Source organism: Acomys russatus, chromosome 7, assembly GCF_903995435.1.
Source record: "Acomys russatus chromosome 7, mAcoRus1.1, whole genome shotgun sequence".
In the NCBI taxonomy this organism is placed as follows: domain Eukaryota; kingdom Metazoa; phylum Chordata; class Mammalia; order Rodentia; family Muridae; genus Acomys; species Acomys russatus.
The window spans coordinates 13,349,465-13,362,835 of record NC_067143.1 but is presented as its reverse complement, the minus strand read 5'-3'; the positions used below and the strand labels follow the sequence as shown (position 1 = coordinate 13,362,835).

General features: G+C 38.1%; 1 protein-coding gene across 8 annotated transcripts in view; it reads right to left on the bottom strand.

Annotated features, from left to right (window-relative positions):
• The window catches only part of Luzp2 (leucine zipper protein 2), a 463,171-nt gene that overhangs the window by 68,954 nt on the left and 380,846 nt on the right, over positions 1–13,371 (bottom strand). The window lies entirely within an intron of this gene.

The following is a 13,371-nucleotide window of genomic DNA, read 5'->3' as shown; positions in this document are numbered from 1 at the left end:
ACAACTGAGATGTAATTTGAAGAAATTAATAATAAAAAAAGGAAAAAAAAAGAATGTTAAATTTCCACAAAAAAATAAATAAAATAAAATTTAGAATATATTTTATGTGAGCTTGCACATGCATGATTGTTTGTGTATGTGTGTATGTTTGTGTGTATGAGCACATATATGTATGTGCATGTGTGCTTGTGTGTGTGTGTGTGTGTGTGTGTGTGTGTGGTTTCCTATACAATACAGGAACAGTGTAGACATTCTGTGACTGAATTTGCTTTTAGAGAAGGCAGTGAAACTCCACTCCCACATTTTTGTAGATGATTAACTAAATTACAAGATAATAGAATAAAACTAACAATCAGATCTATAATGTAACACCATTTTTCTCTGAACCTTGGGCCTTCATAGTTGTTGATGCCACATATGTTAAAACAATGAGGAATAAGGTGTTAGCTCTATCTTTTAAAAATGAGAAAAAGCTGAGAGAGATTAATGAATCATCTTGCTTTTTCTCACACAGGTATATAACTTGAATATAAGCAGGGTTAGAATTTGAATGTGAACATCCTGGATCTATAGCTGTACTCGTTATCACTGAAGATGTTCATGTTTAGAACTCAAAACTAAGTGATGTGCATATATTCAATGGCACATGCTCAAATTTTACTGAAATGCTTTATAGCATATTCAAGTAATAGACATCTCAGGGAATGTTCTATGATTACACTTTTTTCCCCCAGAGGAAGAATGATGAGCTCATGATTTAAGATTTCTTAAAAGAATCTTATTTTGGGGTTTGTGTACATATGTGTGCTGGCTTGCGTTCATGTTTACCATGAGTGATTATATGTCCAAAGAAGCCAGAAAAGGGTATTAGAACTTTTGAACTGAAGCTGTGGTCATCTTTGAGCCAACAAATCTGGACTGGTACCCAAGTCTTTTTCTTCTGAAAGAGCAGTAAGTGCTTCTGGCTGCTGAACCATTGTTGCAGCTCCAAGAGATACTCTTAACTGCCAACTAGGAACTGGATAGCTTGATGAAAAGACATTGATGTGTTTCATGCAAATTATATTTATCTATTAGCATATAAAGATACACCCCTTGCTCATTAGCCTTCAAAAACTAGTATTTGTTGATCGATCTAGGGACACAGGACACCACGCTGCATCATTTCATCCCCTTCATAGCTAAGCCAAGTTTACCAGCAGTTATACAGCAGACGTCATCACAAATGCCCTTCTGCTATTTCACCCTACTCCAACTGAAGCACAGCATTTTATTATCAGTATTAAATGTGGCCATAAGATTCTTTAATGCACTGTCTTCTCTTTTCAATACTAATAATTTGGGAGCAGTTCTGAGAGAATTAGCTAATATGAAACCAAAATGAGTTCCCAATTCACACAGAGAAACTTTAGCATCACAGCTGAGTATAAGAGCTCATAAAGTAAAGTTTCCACACCAAATTACAAAATTCAAGGAGACTTTCATTTGAGAAGTATGTTTACACATATAATTTTCAACTTCAAACCTTTGTAAATTGGATTTATTGTCCCCGTGCAAATGTGAGTAGCATGTGGTCAGAGTGGCCTTTTAAAGAAACTATACTTGAATAAATATCTTTACAGTCCTGAAATTTATTCCCATAGTTCCCATTTCTCAGAAGAAAGCCTGTTTTACAGTGATTTATTTTATACAAGAGCTCAAAGCTCAGTTTTAAAGATGAGAGTATAATAAATTATTATTTTGTTTTTGTCAGAGAGGGTCTCATTCTACATTCAGGTTACCCCAAAACTTACTACCTAGTTCAGGCTAGCCTTAAAGTCATGGCCACCTTCTTGTTTCAGCATGTTAGTATTATAGTAATGAGCCACCACAAGGGCTTTGGCATATGACCTCTTTTTTAAATTCATGTTTTCTTTTTAAAATTTTATTATAATTATTCAGATTTCATCCCAATTGTTATCCCCTCACTTGTATCTTTCTATTCCTACTCTCCCTCTCCTTTCTGCCCTATTCCCTTCCCCTAGACCTCTGACAGAAGGAGATCTCTTTCCCAACAATATGACTACAGCCTATCAGGTCTCATCCGGATAGCCTGCTTCTCCTTCCTCTGTGTACCTCTGGGCTTCCCCACCAAGGGGAACTGATCATATTGGGAGCTCCAGAGTTCCTGTCAGAGGCAGTTCCAGCTCTCCTCAAAACCATCGAGACTAAGTTGTTCATTGGCTAGATCTGAACAAAGGGTATAGGTTCGCTGCATGCATTGTCCTTGGTTGGTGCAACAGTTTGTGCACACACCTCAACCCTGGGTCCAGATCTGCCTGCCTTAATGATCTCCTTGTGGGGCCCCTGTGCCCTCCAAGTTTTAAGGCTTGGAGAGACAGGGATACGAGGGACATACTTAAACGTAATAAAGGCTATATACAGCAAGCCAAAAGCCAACATCAAACTTAACGAAGAGAAATTCAAAGAAATATTACTAAAATCAGGGACTAGACACGGCTGCCCATTCTCTCCATATCTTTTCAATATGGTACTTACTAGAGCAATAAGACAACAAAGGGAGATCAAGGGGATCCATATTGGAGAGGAAGAAGTCAAAGTATCTCTATTTGCAGATGATAGTATACATAAGTGACTCCCAAATTCCACCAGAGAACTCCTACAGCTGGTGAACACCTTTAGCAAAGTGGCTAGATACAAGATTAAAAAAAAAAAAAAAAATCAGTAGTAGTGATAGGAAGTGGTGAGTAGGTACTGCTAGACTGACGCTTGTGAACAAGTAAATGTAGGTAAATACTTGGTGTAGTTCCTAGTAGATAGGTAATGACAAGTGTTGGTGGATAGGTGCCGGTGCACAGGCGGCAGAGAGTTACAGATGAGTTAGCACAGGTGGTTACATACCCGAGCTGGCAGCATACAGGTGCTGGTGGGCAGCTAAGAAGAGACAAATACTTGTAGCTAGTTTCTTTGAATAGATGCTGATGGATAGGTCCTAAAGGGCAGGTGCTACTTGACAGGTACTGATGGCGTAGTAGTTGGTAGATAAATATTTTGTATAGGTGCCAGACATTACTAAAAAAAAAAAAAAAAAAAAAAAAAAAAGACCTGTTTTTTCTCTCTCTCCTCTCTTTCTCTTCCTTTTTCCTCATTTCCCCTCTTTTTCTCAAGTAAGTGAAGAAAAAGAAAAAAATTTCCCTCTCTGTAGTGCAGTAGCTCTAAATTTAAATAACTTAAATATTCACTGTTGCTTGAGCCAAAGGGAATAGCATGAAACTTACTCTTACGGAAGAAAGCAAACAGAAACTAATACCTAATTTAGCGCGAGTTCACCAGAGACTTAAGGATTTTTGTATTCAAGCAAAGTCTTTAATCAAGTTAGTCTTAAACTTTAAATTAGCTAGACTAAGCCAATTTCCTTTGATTAAAACACTTTTATACTCAAGGTATATGTTGCTCATTTATGTTACTGAAAAATTGTTCAAATCATATTCATCTAAATGTGTAAGAGTAAGCAGTTCTATGATCTTCCTCTCACAATCAGCTGTGAGCTAGCTGTGCCTGGCAGGCTGTGGACAATTGAAATATGGAATGTCCTCCAGGTGCATCTTATTCTTCTACCTGGGGACCATCTCGTGACCAAAGTCTCAAGAGCTGTGACCCTAATGGGTAGTCTTTATAGAACGATGTTAAGTTACTGACTCCATGTTCCCATTTTCTCACTGGAATTAGCCATTTTCAGTCACATATTGAGACAACGTAGTTACATTAGCGATGCATTTGAGCGTCCAGACTCAGTCTTTACTGGTATAATCTGCAATGGTTTGCTGTGCTATGAGAAAATGACTATTTGGATTTAGGTGCATTCACAATCTTTTAGTCTATGTTAAGTTCATTGAATGGGACAAACATTTATACATCTACGGATTTTCATGTCGAGCTGTTCTTTTCATGTCAAATCATGGGAAACTCCTTGTGTTCATCTATGACTGGTCAGTTCCTATATCTCTTTCAGCCATAGATGAAAAGCTAGTTCTGAGGCTGGAGAGATGGAGCAGTAGTTAGGAGTACACATTGCTCTTTAAGAAGTCCTAAGTTTGGTTCTCAGCACTCATATTGAATGGGATACAATCTGCTGAAATTCCACCAACAGGACGTCTCACAACTTCTTGTGGACTCTGGCGGGGTCTCTGCACTTAAATGTGCTCAAACTTACACATTCATTTCCCCCTCACACATACAAACATACTCACAATGCCCCGCCCTAGAATTTGAAAACTTTTTTTTTTTTTTTTTTTTTTTTTTTTTTTTTTTTTTTACAAAGGAAGTTCTTATAGATATCCTTTGCTGGATTCCAAACATATTTTTAGCATTCTTATAATGTTTTCCAAGGGAATAGTGTATATTTTCCTTCTTATTTCTATGTTATTATAATTTTCAAAATGTAAAATGATTTGGTAAAGAACAGACATGACCCAAAAATCATATAGCTTTGTCCTGGGTGCAGAAAGGTTATAAGAGTTTCCCAATAGAAAATTTTAACAATAAAACAGTTTTCAATCAACATCCTGGTGAATGCCCACTCTGAAGCTGGCTTGTCACACTCCCAGAGATGCAGCCAGGAGAAAGACAATGAACTCAAATCAACCTGGCTAGGTTAGAGCTCACATTTGGAGCCTGAGGAAGATGACCATGGTGTTGACAACTGACATTTGCAGTTTCTCATTGCTTTGGATCAAGGGTGCCACATGACAGACAGCACAAGCTGTGGGTCTTTCTGTCATTGTGAGTCAAACCCTAAAAAATTGCCAAATAATGCTTCGGTCTACAACTGTACCCAAAGAAGGAAGGGAAGAATATTGGGAAAAGTTCTGTACTTTCATGTAATACATAAGAAATGGTTACATGGAAGCCTCCTAATAATATACCATCTACTCTCATACATTTCATGGAAGAGTAAGTAGCATTCCATCCAGGCTCAAGGTAAAGGACAGATGAAACTCACCTAGTTGACCCACATAGGCATTTCCATGTTATCCTGGCATCACAACAATGCCAATGGAATAAAAGTGATGGCTATGTATTGACGAGTGACAACTAAGTGCCAAAAGGTGTAAAATCCATGATGATTATTCTCCAACAAATATGAAAATGTTCCAGTATTTGAACAGTTTCCATGGATATCGCAATACAGACTGGTTTATTGCAATCATCATCCATATGTTTATATACTTGATAGCTTATTGCCTCAGTCTATCAGCAAAGGAATGCTATTGACAATTGGGACTTGCATTTGTTTTGTTGATCACTGAATCAATAGTTTTCAGAATAGTGGTGAGTACACAGGGCATGTTTAGTAAACATTTCATCAGGGGGAGAGCAGGTGAGTAAACATGATGCTGAGCCACATGCTGAACTAGAAGGCACGCCTCTTACCTTCTGACAACACAGTTGAATCTTGTTTGCTACTGAACCACAAGACTGACGATGACTCAATATAGACTTGTACATAAACATCCTGAAGAAGCAGATTTCTCCTTTGCATCCAGGCTTTTCCTCATCTCTTTCTCTGGCAGTTACTAGACATGGCAGACAATATCTGCTTCCAGGCTAATGGTTACAGAGATTGATAGTTTGTTCACATTAATGACTAATATGCTGATAGCACAGCAGACGCAATCCACAACTTTCAGGACTAAGCTAGTTTGGTTATTTATAAGTTTACTATTTCTTTTTCTCTTTTAGTTTTTTTTTTTTTTTTTTTCTGAGGCAGGGTTTCTTTGCGTAGCCTTGGTTGTCTTAGACTTGCTTTGCTGTCCTGGACTTACTTTGTCGATCAGGCCTGCCTCTGCCTCTCTGAGTGCTGGGATTAAAGGCCTGAACCATCATGCCTGGATTCATTTTTTCATATAAAAGAATAATTTGCTGAATGTCAAGATCATCTCTACTTGTGCAAATCTTTCTGCCATAGAGGAAGGATTTAGCCAATTGTTTGTGACCTACAAAGAACAGCAGCTGTACTGGATGCTTTTCCTAAACACTCTTCCAACATTTTTTTCTTTCTTTCTTTCTTTTATTTTCTGTTGATTTTTCTGAGACAGAGTTTCTCTGTGTAGCCTTGACTGTCCTGAACTCACTTTGTAGATCAGGCTGGCCTTGAACTCACAGCAATCCGCCTGCCTCTGCCTCCCGAGTTCTGGGATTAAAGGCATACGCCACCACCGCCTGGCCATTTTTCTTTTTTCTTTGTTTTATTTTATTTTGTATTAATCTACTCACTTTACATCCCAATCATAGCCCCCTTCCAACACTCTACTCAACAATTTAACTTTTCGAAAGCAATACCTACTAAAGTATCTGTGCACAAATCAGTGCTTCAAACTCCTAGTTTTCTCAATGTGTATCTTTCTTGAAAATTCATTTTGTGGTTGTTAGAAAAGAAAACTACAAGAATTTAAAAAATAGAGTCCAGTTTGGTTGCTTTATTGCTATCTCAATGTGAAATCAATAGAAGCAAAATATGGGTGGACTACTTACAGCAGCTAGATGAACCATTGGGGAAGGAGGCCCTAGACTATTCAGGTGCTGAGGGTGGGTAGAGAAGGCTTTCCAGTTACAACAATGTCACCTTTTATGTAATTGTATACAATGCAATTTGTCTTAAGAACTTCTAAATTTTATGCACATTAAATTCTAATTGGTGAATAAAGTTGCAAGTAATTAACAAATATATGCAGTCAAACATTAGAACAGCTAGAGCTTTGAGGACAGCTACAGTTTTGCTTTGTTTCCTTTTTCCCTTTCATAGCTATATCTGGAAACAAGCAAAGCAAAGCAAAGCAAAACAGTGTGAATATAACCAATTATTGATATTGGGTAAAGGAAATATCTAGACCTCAGTTTTAAAAATGAAGACAGTAAAGCCCATATCGTAAATTGCTCATTTTTTAGTTCTCATAGTTTAAGCAACTGTCTCAATTCCTACTTGTTTGAATTGGTCTATCCGTCATTTCACTTAACATGAGAAATACTCAATATGATAATCTTCTCTTCTTGTCATTTGTAGTATGAACATCAATATTTTTGGACATGGGATGTTGCCTATCACACCTATATGAAGGTAATGTCTACCGTACTATGAAGTTTGGAAGTGTAAGTTAATCTTGACTGACACCTTGGTAGGCTTTAGAAACACGTAAGAGACACATCTCTGGAGGCATCTGGGGTGGGATAGTAGTTCCAGAAAGGAACTCTGAATCTTGTCAGTACAATGCCAGGGTTTGGGGTTCTAGGTTGCATGGAAAAAACACATCAGGGCATGAACATTAAACTCTGCCTACTGACTGCAGACAGAACTGACTGTCCTGATGCTGTACATTCAAAGTGTGAGGCATTTCTTCAAGGGTTTTGTCACTGTGGTGAGAAAAATAACTACCATTCTTTGTTAACTGGTAATTGTGAATAATTAGCCACTTATAATCTACTGAGAATGTGAAAGTTCTCAAATTATGAATGTAAATACACTTGAAGGTTTTTAAAAACAAAAATAAAGCAAACTCTAAATAATAGATGGGAAGAAGTAATAAAAAGTATATTAATGAATAACAAAAATATGGTGAACCAGCTTAATGAGGAATTGGTTCTTTGAAAAGATAAGCAGCACTGGCAAACCCACAGCCAAGTTATCCAAGAGAAGATATAAATTAATAAGATTAGAAGCAAAAAGGCAAGCATTACAACAGACATCAACATAATTCACAAAATCATAAGGACCTGTTTAGAAACAACCTATAGTCTACAAAACTGGAAAACCTAAAATGAAAAAATATTATCAGACGTATGCAGAACACTAAAATTGAGCCAATATAATATGGGTGATTTAAACAGATACGCAAGCAATAAAAATTAAAGCGGTAATGAAAAATTTCCCACCCAAAATGAAGCCAAGGACTAGATAGAATTACCATAGAGTTTCATCATAATTTCAAGAAAACATTAACATTTATACTGCTCATATTAATCTGTGAAATACAAAAGGACAATGTCCCCAAACTCTTCTTATTATTATCTTGATTTCAAAACAAGATAAGACAAAAATAATAAAATGAAAATATCAGATGGATATCCACGACAAACAGAGAGGCAAAGAGTTTCAAAATCGTACTAGGAAACTGAATCAAGCTCTTATCAAAAGGAGCTTTCTTCACAACCAAGCTGGTTCTATTCCAGAGGCACAGAGATGGTTCAAAGCATGTAACTCAACAGATGCTGCCCACAGTGTAAACAGACTCAAAGACAGAAATCACATGATTTTTCTCATTAGAAGCAGCAAAAGCCATGCCTCAAACAGATGAAGGCTCCATATGACACGCTTGTCTCCAGTACCATGCTAAATGGAGGCAACCTCAGAGTTTCTACTGAGAACAGGAACAAGACAGTGGTGCCCACTCTTTCTATTAAATGCCATGTCTGAAGTCTTAGAGCAATAGGACAAGAGGAGGAAATAAAAAGAGGCAGTAAGAGACAAATAGATACATACATTTGCCTGCAAATTTCAAGATTTCCTTGTTTTTAATAGCTGAGTAATATTCCATTGTGCCAATGTACCACAATTTGTGTATCCATTCATCAGTTAAGGGACACCTAGGTTGTTTTCAGATTCTGGATATTATGAATAAAGCTGCCTGAGTGAGATGTCAGAAAGACACACATAGTATGTACTCACTTATAGGTGGATTTTATTCACAGACCCAAAGAAGATAAGTAACAAAGAGAAGCCAAGGGAGCATGATTAAATCTCACCAGAAGGGAAATAGAATATACAGTGGAAGTGTTGAAGGAAGGGAACAAGGTAGGAAAGGGAGGGCAGAGAGAAATGAGGGTGGAGATCAGATCTGGGGAGGGTTGGGGCTGGAGGACAGAGGGCTTGCAGAGTGAAGAAGAACCATGGGAGGAGGCATCTCTGTGACAAGATGGAGACCTGTGATAGGGTAGGCTTCTGGGATGATATGGGGGTGACTCTAGCTGAGAATCCTAGTAGCAGGGGCCATGAAAACTAGAGAGGGCACCCTCTAACTAGACAGGACTCCTAGTGGAAGGAGGGGAACACCAACCCACCCACAAAGACTTTGACCCCAAATTTTCCCTGCCTACAAGATATACAGGGATAAAGATAGAGCAGAAATTGAAGGAATGTCCAACCAATGCCTGGCTCAACCTGAGACCCACCCTATGGGAGAGCACAAAACCCTGACACTATTAATGATATTCGGTTATGCTTACAGACAGGAGCCTAGCATAGTGGTGCCCTGAGAGGTTACACTCAGCAGTGGATCCAAACAGATTTGGAGACTCAGAGCTAAATATTGGGAGTCTTGTAGAAAAGTGGAGGGATGGATAGAAGGACCTAGAAGTGACAAGAGATCCACAAGAAGACCAAGAAAGCCAACTAACCAGGGCCCTGGGGTTTGCTGAGACTGAAGCACCAATCAAGGACTCTGCACAGACTAGAACTAGGTGCCCTACACAGATGGGCAGCTCAGGCTTCATCTGTGTCCCCTAGTAAGAGGAGAGGGGCTGTCTTCAACATAGATGCTGTTGTCTGCTTTTTGGTCACACCCCCTTGGTGGGGTTGCCTGATACAGCTTGATGAACTGGGGTGGGTTGTTAGGGGACTGGCTTCCTTTTTCTTAGGAATAGGGGATGCAGATCGGGGAGGACAAAGCGAGAGTGGGACAGGAGGGAGAAGAGGGAGGGGGTTATGATCAAGATATACAGTGAATAAATACATTAATTACTTTAGAGCAAATGGGAAAAAAAATAAAGAAAAAAGAAACAAGTAGAACTATCTTTGTTTGTAGGTGATATGCAAATCATCTTCTTATTTACATAAGAATTTCTAAATACTCCATTAAAAAACTCTCAGAGTTTATAATTCCTGAAAAGTAACGGGATGTAAAGTTAATACTCTAAAACCAGTAGCATCCCTATATAGCAATGGCAGACTGATGAAGACATAGGGAAATAATCCCAGTCACAATAGCCACTGAACCAACACCTGGAAACAAACCTGTCAGTATGATATACCTCTACTCAGTAAATTTTATGACATAAAGGAAGAAATTGAAGACAAAACCAGAAGATGGAAAGACCTCCCAAGCTAAAGGACTAGAAGAGTTAATACCCTGACCATGACCATCCAGATAGATTTCTTTTACATCAGACGTAGAAGGTCTTGGTGTAGATGAGAATCAGTAATCTAAAAATGATGAAAATGCATGGTTCTCAGTGTATCATAAAGATAATAATTATACCATTGTTATTAATCTATCACAAAGTGAGGTGTTTTCTTTCTCATCATCACTTTCCTTTCACATCATCTGGTATTTGGTCAGCATATTATCAGACTTAAAATTATTCTTAAACTCATTTGCCAACAAATGTATCCATTACAAAATTGTTGACCTGGACTAGTTTTATTGAAAACAAACAAACAAACAAACAAACAAACAAACAAACCAGGCTGATTGCAGAATTGTATATTCTTGAATATTATTTGTTACCTTCGCTAAAATAAAAAAAAAAAAAAAAACCCTATCTGGAAACTTTGTGTGTTGATTAAACCTTAATTGTGACCTTGTGAGGATTTAGAAGATCACCCAGGAGGTGCACATTTATCCTAGTTGTGATGGTTTTTATAGAATTATCCAGAAACTGGGAAACCCACTGAGCATGTGAAAATCATTATTCAGACCACTTCAGGATGATTCTAAACATACAATGCATCTGCAAATTGTGAGAATTAAACATATTCAAAACAAGCAGCTCCTGTCTCTAAGCTTCTGTGCTGTGGTAGAGGGAGATCCCCGGGTGGGACAGCTGTTATGAAAAAGCCTGAGGTCAAGTTCTGATTGGGATTTTTATTACATTTACTGTGGCAACGAAGACAGAGAGTCTCTTTCTACCCTATTAAATGTAACTCAAATTGTTGTACTGGATTGAATAAGCTGATTGGATATTTTCTGAGGCTCAGTAATACAAATTTTATTTTATAGTTTCAATATGCTTTACTAGAGCTAATTGGGTTAATGACGAAAGTTACAACAGAAGAAAAAAAAAATGTAATTGAAGCCTAAGCAGAAATCTACAAAGAACAGTCACAAACTGTTGAAACATTTACCAAGTCCTAATGGATATGACTTAATTAAATGCTCACTATTAGAACTATCAGAAAGAACAAGGAGACACTGTAAAAGTCTTGGCACACTCCCCTTCCCCCATTTGCTTGCCATAAGAATAAAGAAAAGGTCCTTACTTTTCATGGCTTTGGCTTTTCTTCGCTAAAATTGGATAATGCCATCAAAGGGAATTTGTAGAATACTGCACATGTGCTGAAATGCGGACTACTTGGAGGAGCTGACTGTTTCAGTCATTCCAAAGTGAGTCCTATGTACTTGTCAGCACTCAGGGGAAGAGGAAAGACAGCCTTGATGTTTATGGTTTACAGACCCAGGATCCCAACAGTGTGTGGCAATTAGTACCCATGCACCTCATCTGGAAGGGTTTATGTAATTAAGGCACACCTGGGCAAAGTCCGTAAAATAGTGAGCATTTTATTGGTTTTCTCCCATTATGATGCCAGTGCTGTTTCACTGTATTCCAAATCAGTCATTTCCAGGGGACATGAACTTTGTTCTGTCCCTCTTGGACCAACAAAAGATCTTTGAATATGAGCCAACAAGTTCACCTGAGGCAGTCCGTGAACTTTGCCATAGAAAAAAAAAGGAAAGAAATTTCTTTCCCCAAGTTCATCATAAATCCCAGGGCTTCTAGCATGCTAGGTAAGTGCCACTGAGCTACCCGCAGAGTCCCTCAGAACACTTCTTGTTAAAAAAAAAAAAAAAAAAAAAAAACTCCATTAATAGATTCTCCCAATTGTAGAAACTTTGCAATATAATTAACTTAATCCTTTATGAAATTTCTTTCTTAATCAGATAGTATTAAATATTTAGCTGCATGAAAAATTTGCCCTTGGGCTTAAATGTGATAAAAAAAAAATCTGAAAGAAAAAAGAAAGACAAATTCTGATATACATCTTTTTCTCTCTTTATAGTTTAAAAACATTATTTATTTTTGCCTTTGAGCGAATTATGTGGACACCACTGCTGTAATTTTGTTTTGGTTTTTTTGCAAAATAGGCTTTTTGTAACTCAATTCATTATCTTTACTGCTTCCACAAATGGGAAAATAACTTAATTTCTGTTAGGTTGTCTCATATGCCACCAGTTTCCTGTCAGAGAGGTTTCAGGCCTCAGACTGTGCCTAGAAGGAGCCAAGTTCTTTCTTCCTTCCTTGCAGAAGGTGCTCCCTTTAACCTAGGTGGTCAGGACTTAGTATGTGCAGATCTTGGTCTAATATAAGGAATTGACAATGAATTCATCAACAGTATATCTCTTCTAAATGGTACTTTGTTTCTGAATATGGGGAGATACTTTGTAATGACAGCCATTCTATGACCTTTATTTCTCCATTCATTCACCTTTCTACTTGTCAACTCAGCTGCTCATTAGCACATTCATTCATCACGATTCTTTATACTTTTAAACCATCTACTCATCCGTGGCTGCGCATACAAACAATGCTAGTAAAAACATTGCATCACACGTTAGATGGACAGATTTTACTTTACTACAACTATTTCAAGTTGGACACTGTAGGTGTACTATTGTGATCCCAGTTCTTGGGAGGAAAACTGGGAGTTTGGGGCAGTGATCTGACTATATGAGACCCTTCAAAAACAACAACAAAAATCTCTATCTCAACAAAGGCAGCTTCAAACATTTATATGAAATAGTGAAGTGAAGAATGCCTGCAAAGACATTACATGACAAGGAAAAAAAAAATGCCAGGGAGACACCATTTCCAGTGTTTGCGGTTGTAAGAATGAAGGGTTTGTCAAAAATGTGGCACCGGAGTTCGTGTAAAAGTCAGCTCACTCTCCACTCAACGGTGGAGAATGTCCTGTCCATTGGCTAGGTCTGGGTAGGGGTTCAAAGTTTACTGCCTATATTGTCCTTTGCTGGCGCCATAGTTTGAGCAGGATCCCAGGACCCAGATCTGCCCATCATAATGTTCTTCTTGTAGGTTTCCAGGACCCTCCGGATCCTTCTATTTCCCATTCTTCCATGCTTCTCTCACCTAAAGTCCCAATAGGATGTCCATCATAATGTGAAGGAAAACAGGTCACCAAGAAGAGACTTGATACCCTATAAGCATATACAGGGGGAGGAGGTCCCCCTCAGTCACAGACATAGGGGAGGGGAGTAGGGGGGAAGCAGGAGGAAGGGGGGAATGGGAGGATACAAGGGATGGGCT